The sequence below is a fragment of the Leuciscus leuciscus genome, assembly GCF_965113295.1.
Source record: "Leuciscus leuciscus genome assembly, contig: HAP1_SCAFFOLD_424, whole genome shotgun sequence".
NCBI classification, from domain to species: domain Eukaryota; kingdom Metazoa; phylum Chordata; class Actinopteri; order Cypriniformes; family Leuciscidae; genus Leuciscus; species Leuciscus leuciscus.
In genome coordinates, this window is record NW_028118315.1 from 20,834 (window position 1) to 32,160 (window position 11,327).

The 11,327-nt window shown below is 41.8% G+C and overlaps 1 long non-coding RNA gene across 2 annotated transcripts; it reads left to right on the forward strand.

Moving 5' to 3' along the window:
* Positions 1-1,159: 1,159 nt before the first annotated feature.
* On the forward strand, positions 1,160-5,848 carry LOC309491673. 2 transcript variants are annotated; one of them, XR_014203248.1, is made up of 4 exons: positions 1,160-1,511; positions 4,029-4,107; positions 5,066-5,251; positions 5,414-5,848. It is a non-coding gene; the product is annotated as an uncharacterized lncRNA (long non-coding RNA). The 2 variants fall into 2 exon arrangements; XR_014203249.1 differs by lacking the exon at positions 1,160-1,511 and adding an exon at positions 3,219-3,504.
* The last annotated feature ends 5,479 nt before the right edge of the window (positions 5,849-11,327 follow it).

An 11,327-nucleotide genomic window follows, 5' to 3' on the forward strand; every position in this document is an offset into this window, starting at 1 on the left:
AGTCAAAAAGACAATTGTTTAGGGACATTCAATTGAATATTTCATCCAAGTTTGTGTATGAGGTGTCTGAAACCAATTATGTGTATGCTGTGAACACTGACTCATTTAAAAGAAAATGTGTAATGTTAAAATTACAGGAAAGTACATTTGTCATTCCTCTCCCAAATAATGTAGAAAGGGACTGAATGTTGTGTACAGTATAGAATTGGGTTAGAATACAATAGAATCTGAAACATCAATACGTCAATATAAGTGTATTCTTGAAGTACTACAAAAACAATGAAGTAAAACTTTGTTTATTAAAACTTAAATTATGTATAAGTAAAACTCAATTACTGTATATGTTACTACAAAGTGCATTTTAAAAATGTCCTTAAGTGTGTTTAAAAAAAAACATGAACATGAAAGTGTGCTCTCTTAAATTACACCTAAGTGGTCTGTAATGTAAGAAATATTATGTTATCTGCAAGTACACTTTTTAAAGTGTACTTTTATGATTTGAAGCACACTAAAGTAAAGTGCCCACGTCACTCCTCTGTTCATCTCTCTGCACTGGCTACCTCTCGCTGCTCGCATCAAGTTCAAGGCACTGACGCTTGCTTACAGAACTATCACAGGCTCAGCTCCCTCCTACTTTCACTCACTCCTACGAGTCTACATCCCTACCAGAAGCCTACGATCGGTCAACGAGCGACGTCTCGTGGTTCCATCACAGAAAGCCACAAAATCACTTTCCAGAACATTCTCATTCACAGTTCCATGCTGGTGGAACGCTCTCCCCACCCTCATCCGGAATGCAGAATCCCTGACAACATTCAAAAAACAGCTGAAAACCAATCTCTTCCGTGAGCACTTAACCTTATAGAGAAAAAAAAAAAAAAAAAAATTCCTTTCCCTTTGAAACATCACTTATCAGGCTTATGCTACTCTGAATAATACCTGAACTTCGTATTTTGAGCACTTCTTGCGTTGTTGTTGCTTTTGCCTCTTTATGATGACTCGCTGAATTTAGTCCTAATTTGTAAGTCGCTTTGGATAAAGGCGTCTTCTAAATGACTAAATGTAAATGTAAATGTAAATGTAAGTATTATGGCGCTTCTTCTTACATTTATATAGACTAGGGATGTGCATCTCCATAACTGAGGCCGATGCGAATCTCGATGCATAGCCAACGATACGATACGATACATTAAAGATACATATAAGCAGCTACCGATGCGATGCAATAGACCAACGCTACTTTTGCGTCATCGCCCCTTTTTGGGGGAAAACAAACGGATTCCCCTGAGAACAGAACTCGCTCTAGATCTGCAAAGTTTCTTGATAGCAAAAATGGCACAAACATACACACTCTTTGCCGGCCGAGGACCGTGAGCGGTATTTAAAGAAGCTACTGGATACGGGGTTACAGAGGTGTCCCTTTGAAATGGTCGAAAACTGGATTAATGACCCCACGCAGTGACCAAATATGGACTATTCAGACATCTACCACTATCTCGTGGAATCACCAAGTAAGTAGCCTATTTTTTTGTCATTAACACACTCACAGTATGACAAACTAGACGATGAGGCCATGTCAAGAGGAGTCGGTGGTTTACTTGGATCATATTTCACTTGATTTAAGCTATTGACATAGTTTTGTTGTCGACTAACGTTAGCTATAACCTGTCAGGGCCGCGGGAAGTGGGGGTGCTGGGGGTGCTGCAGCACCCCCTGTTTTCACAGAATTGTAAATGCAACGCATATGTTTGTTCATTAAAATGTATACATTTTTAGCATTTAGTCATTTATTTGTAATAAACACTTTAAGTGGGCTATTTAAAAATTGTTATTTATATGTTAAATTATCTTTTTAAAACATAAGCGCAGAGTGTTACGTAATATTGTGTGTGTGTGTGTGTGTCGAAAGAATTTGTCCGCAGCTGCTCAAAAAAACAAAACAAAACAAAAAACGTCAAAAACCCCACTGTCAGTGTTTTGTAAGGAAAAGGCAAATACCGGTATGTAAAATATAGCAGGAGACATTTTAATTGTTTACTAATAAAACAGTTATTTTTTATGTCAGTGTCGGCTAGACAGATGAAGTTGACGACTCGCGATCTTCGCAGCGCCAGAGAGAAATGCACATTTCATACGAATTACATAAGCAGCGCAGTCTGTTTTCTTTCGTTTTGAATTGTTCTGCTTAAAAGTAGACATTTCAAGCTATCTATATGTCTCAGGTCTGTGAGGCAATAGGCTACCTTATAGGCCTACGCTGAGTTTCATTATGAGACGAGCTCCAGGTTCGCCAGCGCCTCCGTATCCTGATTATTTATTTTCTAATAGCCTATATTTAGGCTACTTCTTATTAAATCCAGACAATTTGTTGATGAAACATCGATTAAAATTAAGATACAATTAATACAAAACGAAATTAAATTTAAAGACAGGCTTTGTGCTTTCAGTTTGAGGTCTCTGTGAAAGTTTTAAAACATTATTTTAGTGCCGCTTTAGAGCGCTCACGTCCGTAACGGAGAACTGTCTGTAACATTTTTTTATTTATTTTTTGTGAAATAATTTTTTTTTTTTAAATGCGACTTAGTCCATTGCGACTTAGGCTATAGATGTTTTTTTCTTCCCCGTGGCGCATTTTGTGACTGATATGCGACTCCGGAGGGATAAAATAAAAGGGACTCCGGAATAAAAGCAGAATCAATAAAGTCAAAAATGTGATGTGCAGTCAGGTTTGAGTGTGTGCGCGTTTTTTGAGGAGTTTTATAGTCTTGATATTGTTTCTTATTCAAAAGTGGTGACGCCCCCCCCCCCCCCCCCAAAAAAAAAAATCAGCACCCCCAACCTAAAACCTCTTCCCGCGGCCCTGTAACCTGTTACTACAGGTAGTTAGAAAGACGAAGCTGCTAGCATCTACGTGATTAGCTCTCACTAGGCACGCTACCTTGGCTGTTAACTGATTTTACTGTTGAAATAGTGGCAGGCTAGGACTAAAGTGGATTTGGCTGGTTTCTGCTTGTGTCTAGAAAGTGCCAGGACTTTGAAAGTTGTAAAAAGGTTTACAGTGTACGGCAAAATATGTATGGGACCAATGTACATTATGTATGCATGGGGCTTTTCAAATTGGATGTTGTGACATTACGCTATCCTTTCTAGCCTAGAAGGCTTGATCTACTGCCGTTCGTGTTCTTACATATAGCCCAGAGCAGTGGTCGTCGAAAAGTCATATAGGCCTAGTGCTAATCTTAAGATAGAGCAGACACAACTATAGCCAGAAATGATAAACAATGTCACTGTTTGTGTCTGACAGGCCTGTACACATAAGTGTACCCATAAGTTTTTCGTCAGTGGTTGGGTCCAGGCTGTTTTACACATAAAAACAGACAAGTGCTTTGTTTTTAAAAGCAGTGTTAAACCTTCTTGGAGGGTGACTAACAAGCCCCACAACACCTGGGTAGCTGTGGAAAATAGTGGCAAAGTTAGAGCAGCTCACTGCGACTGCATGGCAGGGTAAGAGATCCATACTGTACTGCCCTACAAAGCAAAAAGGCAGTAACTACGCAGAGTGCAGAACTGAGAAAAATGACTTTAAAGTTATCCTGTCATCCAGCCTAAGTAGTTGTAGGTAGATTATTGGACATGTGGCTGTTTTGTTACTTTATATTAGCTTATTCTTTGTACATATCAATCCTCATATTTAATTTGCTATTTTACCCCTATTTTGCAGTTACTGTATTCTTGCTTTGTAAACTTGCTTTGTATTACTTACCAAAAACGTGGCACCATACCAAGGAAAAAGGCAGTAACTACAGATTCTCCAAAAACTATTACCATTTTTCTCCAAAACGACACACATTTGAGATAAGATGTTTTGTCACATAACAAAGGATGCCTTGAATGTCATGAAAATGATATCTCATTTTTGACTAAAAATGCAGTTACTGCCTTTTTGTTTTGTAGGGCAGTGTAGTGGTTGACTTGTGCTCACGTTTTCGTGGAATTGACACTGTCTTTTTTTTTTTTTTTTACCCAAGACTAGGGGAAAGCTGTTCCCATGTGGGTACAGTTCTGTATAAATTGGAAGCTTCAGTCCACCTGGGCATCACCACCACTGTAAGTACCAGTATAGCCTGCCAATGGAACGCTGTTTCTACAAAAAAAGTTGAGCCATCAGAAATCCGCTCAATCGATTTTGGAGGCAGAGGCAGGAGAGTCATAGGTAAGGTCAAAAGACCCATCCCCAAAGCCTCAGCAAGCCAACAGGCACAATTTTTTACAAATGCTACACGAGACAGGTGAATGTCCTGTGGTGCTGAGTACTTTCAGTAAATATGCAGGCTCCACACCACACCACTCCTCGTGGTTTGAAACACTAACCTTTACCAAGGAAGAGGCAGACAGAGTGGAGGCAGAGACTGTAATGCAGGCAGCCTGTAAGGCCTGGCGCAGGCACCGAGTAGGAAGAACACCAGCTTGTTTGCTCACACTGTTCTTCACACTAATCAAGAGAAACCCTCAAACACTGTAATCAGAACAATCATGTCAGAGCCTAAAAACATAAATAGTCCTTACTTTAAATGGGGAAGAGACAATGAAAAACATGCCCTAGAGACCTACAAATATGCACTGGGCATTGGCCCAGCCACTGACCAATTATCTACCAACATATTGGCAACTGAAGATGTATGCAAAGTGCATGAAGGATTAAGAGTGGACAGATCAGGCTTTAGAATCAGCCATGAAAGACCATACTTTGGTGTATCATGTGATGCCTATGTGTCATGTGATTGTTGCGGCAAGGGTGTGGTGGAGGCAAAGTGTCCGTATAAGTGGGCAGGTCAGCAGTCAGTTAGCTGGACAGATCATGAGAAAGGGCACCTTTCCACATTGTTTTCCACATTGTTTTCTTTGAAGCCCAACCATGCTTACTACACTCAGGTACAGTTTACTCTGCAAAGGCAAAGCTATACACAAAGAAATCAGTAGCTGTCAACAGAATTGTGCAATTCTTGAACAAATACTGTAGGCACATTTTAATAATACTTCCTTTCCCCCTTCCTCCTTGCCAAAGGTTCAGCTGCAAATGTTTGTGTGTGCAGCACAGTATGCAGACTTTGTTACTTAGACCCCACAGCAGACCACCATCTTTAGAATCTTAAAAGATGATGAATTCATTCACGGAATGGTGGACGTGATCAGCAGATTTGGGGCAAAACACATCCATCCACGATTGATGACAAAAGTGCTACAAAGTGAGGTGAGAAAAATAATAATCTTTTTTAAATAATCTATATAAAAAAAAATAGAGACACTGTTGAACATATTTATTTAATAATACTTTGTGCCATGTTTACAAGTGCTGCACAAACATTTACAAGTTTGTCAACTGTTGCTTGCCCTTGGTTTTTGTCCCGTGCAGAATGAACCAGACAGCGAGGGAGTGGACCGTCAAGGATGCGAAAGCGACCTTTCAGCACAGGACGACAACAACAAAAAAGGAGCACTTTTCTAAATTGACTTTTCAAATAAAACGCCATTACAATAATCTAGTTTTACTTACCAATATGAATCCGGATGTTTGACTTCCTACAAGACATTTCCACCTCTCTCCCAGGTAACTGCTTCCTCCCTTTTGTGAATGATGGTGTTAGCAGCTCGACACCGAGGAGGGCAAAGTCATCCTGGAGTGTAAACCCCCTGTCTGCCAATATCTAGAGATTAAAAAAATCCACCATAATATTGCATTGTATCTACTTTGTTCTGCTTTCTCACCAGAGGGTGGTGACATGACACCCTAATCAAATGACATGAATGTGGTTAGTTGAGATACATGTAATTCCAATTTTACCTGATCATCTGGGCCCAGTTTTTCAAAAGTAATCCAGTGGGATTTCGGATCACGGATTGGATCAAATCTTGGAAATGGGTTTTTCAAAAGCAAAAGAGGGATTCTGAACTAAGATCAGAGCATGTAATCCGATTTTACATTTGATCTGGATTAAACCTGCCCTTTGGGTTTTTCAGAACTTTGAACTCGGTTTGGGATCTATTTGATCCAAAAAAACAGGATTATCCTGATCCCATCAGAAGGGTGGATTCAGTTGTGATTTTTCGAACCAAATAAAACCAGAGAGTTTTTTTTTTTAAGTGAATGATCACAAAATCAATTTTTACTGATGATATATACATTTCTTCATATTTGAAGCATATATGAAGCATGTCACATCTAATGAGATATGGTAAAACAAAAAAATCTACAATTTAACATTATAACAAAATAAGGAAATTAAAAATGTTTCTGTTTATTACAGTGTTTCTGTTTCTTAAAATTAAAATAAACAATGGTTATTTGTGGCCACCGGTATTTTGCCAACTGTTGTTCTTTGCTAAGCCAGTAGGCTACACTGTTGGGTCCATTTAAGGCTCTAGTAAACAGGATTTGGTAATCCTGAAATTTGGTATTTGGATCACAGTGATCCAATCCAAGGTTCCTTTAAAGGTCCCATGACATGCTACTTTTTGTAGGCTTTAATATAGTCCTTAGTGGTCCTTAGTACTGTATCTGAAATCTCTTTCCAAAAATTCAGCCTCGGTGCAGAATTATAGCCACTACAAGCCAGTCCCAGATTGAGCTTCCTTCAGACGGGCCGTTTCGGTGTCTGTAGCTTTAAATACTAATGAGGAGGAGAAAGGCGGCGCACGGTGGAGGGTGGGTGTGGCCTTGACCATCTTGCGCAACAGTACCATGCATGTTTGTTTATGTTGGATATATTGCAATGGCACGAAGACACGCAGTCGTTCAAGCATTTCAGTTTGACCCAGAATCTGATCCAGATGGAGAAGCAACGGATGAAGAAGTTGCAACTCAGCGGCTCCAGCAGGACGTTTCCGAATGGTTAGTTTAAAATATTATGTCTGGATACGGTACTTTATTCGGATGGTTTACAGTTATCATCATGTAGCTAACGCTAACCTACTGTTGCCTTTTCATGAGAGATCTATAACATCTGTAATTTATCTTATTACAATTACATCAAGCTCTGCGATCTTGAAATGCGGATATCGCGCGCGCCATATAACCAACAGGAAAACGGTTATCCAAATAACAAAGAAATGTACAACACTCGCGTTACAGTATGTGTAACTTGATGCTGTCTACCTTTACATTAGCGCAAGTAACTGCATAGCTGCATAGCTAATGTGACAGACACATTCTACGTGTAAGAAGCTAGGTAACCATAAACAGTAAAGCAACACACTTATATAATTTGTTGACTTACTTGTCCGACGTTCAGCAAGCCCAGCTCTGTATTGACCATTCGATGTTCATTTGTACATCCAATTATTGAGCAATTATTATGCTTCGCTCGCTCAAAAGCCATGATATCTCTCGTGGACAAACTAAAATCGCGCGCGCGTGTTCTACTTCCTAGCTCATTTTCTCATGGGCGAGAAATATTCTCTGGGCGGACAAAGCAGAAAAAGGGGAGGTAACATTTCTCCTTATGACGTCATAAGGAGGAGATTCAAGATCAGCCCGGTTGAGCTTCCATTTTCTCAAAGGCAGAGAAAAATAGCAAAAGCTCGATTTACACTGATTACAATTTTTAGAAACTTGGGGACCATATACAGGCTAGGGGAACTCATATTAATGTTAAAAAACCTCAGAAAGTGGAAATTTCATGTCATGGGACCTTTAAAAAAACTGGCATAAAAGTAAAATTTTACTTTTTTAAATGAATACAATTGAGTAAAAAGTAAATGAGTAAAGTTAAATGAGTAAAATTTTGTGGATCAAAAAAATGTAATCTGGATCAAATTGATCCGGATTTGGAAATCCCATGTTTTGCTATCCAGGATCACCTGATCCATTTTACTTTTATGCCAGTTTTTTAAAGGAACCTTGGATTGGATCACTGTGATCCAAATACCAAATTTCAGGATTACCAAATCCTGTTTACTAGAGCCTTAAATGGACCCAACAGTGTAGCCTACTGGCTTAGCAAAGAACAACAGTTGGCAAAATACCGGTGGCCACAAATAACCATTGTTTATTTAAATTTTAAGAAACAGAAACACTGTAATAAACAGAAACATTTTAATTTCCTTATTTTGTTATAATGTTAAATTGTAGATTTTTTTTTGTTTTACCATATCTCATTAGATGTGACATGCTTCATATATGCTTCAAATATGAAGAAATGTATATATCATCAGTAAAAATTGATTTTTTGATCATTCACTTAAAAAAAAAACTCTCTGGTTTTATTTGGTTCGAAAAATCACAACTGAATCCACCCTTCTGATGGGATCAGGATAATCCTGTTTTTTTGGATCAAATAGATCCCAAACCGAGTTCAAAGTTCTGAAAAACCCAAAGGGCAGGTTTAATCCAGATCAAATGTAAAATCGGATTACATGCTCTGATCTTAGTTCAGAATCCCTCTTTTGCTTTTGAAAAACCCATTTCCAAGATTTGATCCAATCCGTGATCCGAAATCCCACTGGATTACTTTTGAAAAACTGGGCCCTGGTGTTACCATGACAGATTTTAAGACCGCAGTAGAATACAATACTTTTTCCCAACTGTAGGGGGACCCCGAGAGCAAAAGTTCCTTGGTGTTGCTTTAAATGATCATTTATTTCTGTGATGCAAAGCTGAATTTTCAGCATCATTACTCCAGTCTTCAGTGTCACATGTGACATCCAGTCTATCACATGATCCTGTAGAAATCATTCTAATATTCTGATTTATTATGAGTGTTGGAAACAGTTCTGCTGCCTAATATATTTGATGAATAAAGGTTAAAAAGAACTGCATTTATTCAAAATAAAAAAAATATTTTCGAATAATATAAATCTTCTTTACTATCACTTTTTTATCAATTTAACACATCCTTGCTGAATAAAAGTATTGATTTATTTCAAAAAAAGAAAGAAACAAAATTACTGACCCCAAATTACTGACCAGTAGTGTATATTGCTGTTACAAAATATTTCTATTTTTAAAACATTTGCTTCTTTTTTTTTTTTTTTATCAAAGTATCCTAAAAAAATATTAAGCAGGAGAACTGTTTCCAACTTTGATAATGAATCATCATATTAGAATGATTTCTAAAGGATCATGTGATAGACTGGAGGAATGATCCTGAAAATTCAGCTTAATATATACATACACACACATATATATATATATATATACCATACCATACCATACCATCTTCTTCCGCTTATCCGGGGTCGGGTCGCGGGGGCAGCAGTCTAAGCAGAGATGCCCAGACTTCCCTCTCCCTAGACACTTCCTCCAGCTCTTCCGGGGGGACACCGAGGCGTTCCCAGGCCAGCCGGGAGACATAGTCTCTCCAGCATGTCCTAGGTCTTCCCCGGGGTCTTCTCCCAGTGGGACGCGCCCGGAACACCTTCCCGGGAAGGCGTCCAGGAGGCATCCGGAACAGATGCCCGAGCCACCTCAGCTGACCCCTCTTGATGTGGAGGAGCAGCGGCTCTACTCTGATTTCCTCCCGAGTGACCGAGCTTCTCACCCTATCTCTAAGGGATCGCCCAGCCACCCTGCGGAGAAAGCTCATTTCGGCCGCCTGTATACGGGATCTTGTCCTTTCGGTCATGACCATAGGTGAGAGTAGGAACGTAGATTGACCGGTAAATCGAGAGCTTCGCCTTGCGGCTCAGCTCTTTCTTCACCATGACAGACCGGTACATCGACCGCAGTACTGCAGAAGATGCACCGATCCGTCTGTCAATCTCCCGTTCCATCCTTCCCTCACTCGTGAACAAAACCCCAAGATACTTAAACTCCTCCACTTGAGGCAGGAACTCTCCACCAACCTGAAGTGGGCAAGCCACCCTTTTCCGACTGAGGACCATGGCCTCGGATTTGGAGGTGCTGATTCTCATCCCAGCTGCTTCACACTCGGCTGCAAACCGTCCCAGTGCATGCTGAAGGTCCTGGTTTGATGAGGCCAACACGACAACATCATCCGCAAAGAGCAGAGACGAAATCGTGTTGTCACCAAACCTGACACCCTCCGGCCCCTGGCTGCGCCTAGAAATTCTGTCCATAAAAATTATGAACAGAACCGGCGACAAAGGGCAGCCCTGCCGGAGTCCAACATGCACCGGGAACAAGTCTGACTTACTGCCGGCAATGCGAACCAAGCTCCTGCTTCGGTCGTACAGGGACTGGACAGCCCTTAGCAAAGGACACCGGACCCCATACTCCCGGAGCACCCTCCACAGGCCGCCGCGGGGGACACAGTCGAATGCCTTCTCCAAATCCACAAAGCACATGTGGACTGGTTGGGCAAACTCCCATGAACCCTCCAGCACCCTGTAGAGGGTATAGAGCTGATCCAGTGTTCCACAGCCTGGACGAAAACCACACTGTTCCTCCCGAATCCGAGGTTCTACTATCGGCCGTATTCTCCTCTCCAGTACCCTGGCATAGACTTTCCCAGGGAGGCTGAGAAGTGTGATCCCCCTGTAGTTGGAACACACCCTCCGGTCCCCCTTCTTAAAAAGAGGGACCACCACCCCGGTCTGCCATCCCAGAGGCACTGTCCCCGACCGCCACGCGATGCTGCAGAGGCGTGTCAGCCAAGACAGCCCCACAACATTCAGAGAATTGAGGTACTCAGGGCGGATCTCATCCACCCCCGGTGCCTTGCCACCGAGGAGTTTCTTTACTACCTCTGTGACTTCAGTTTGGGTGATGGACGAGTCCACCTCTGAGCCCTCAGCCTCTGCTTCCTCAATGGAAGACGTGACGGCAGGATTGAGGAAATCCTCGAAGTATTCCTTCCACCGTCCAACGACATCCCCAGTTGAGGTCAACAGCTCCCCACCTCCACTGTAGACAGCATTGGTAAGGCACTGCTTCCTCCTCCTGAGGCGCCGGACGTTTTGCCAGAATCTCTTCGAGGCCAGCCGATAGTCCTTCTCCATGGCCTCACCGAACTCCTCCCAGGCCCGAGTTTTTGCCTCCACAACCACCCGGGCTGCAGTTCGCTTAGCCTGCCGGTACCCGTCAGCTGCTTCAGGAGTCCCACAAGCCAACCAGGCCCGATAGGACTCCTCCTTCAGCTTGACGGCATCCTTTACTTCCGGTGTCCACCACCGGGTTCGGGGATTGCCGCCTCGACAGGCACCGGAGACCTTACGGCCACAGCTCCGAGCGGCTGCTTCGACAATGGAGGTGGAGAACATGGTCCACTCGGACTCAGTATCTCCAGCCTCCCTCGGGATCCGGTCGAAGCTCTGCCGGAGGTGGGAGTTGAAGATCTCTCTGACAGCAGACTCTGCCAAACGTTCCCAGC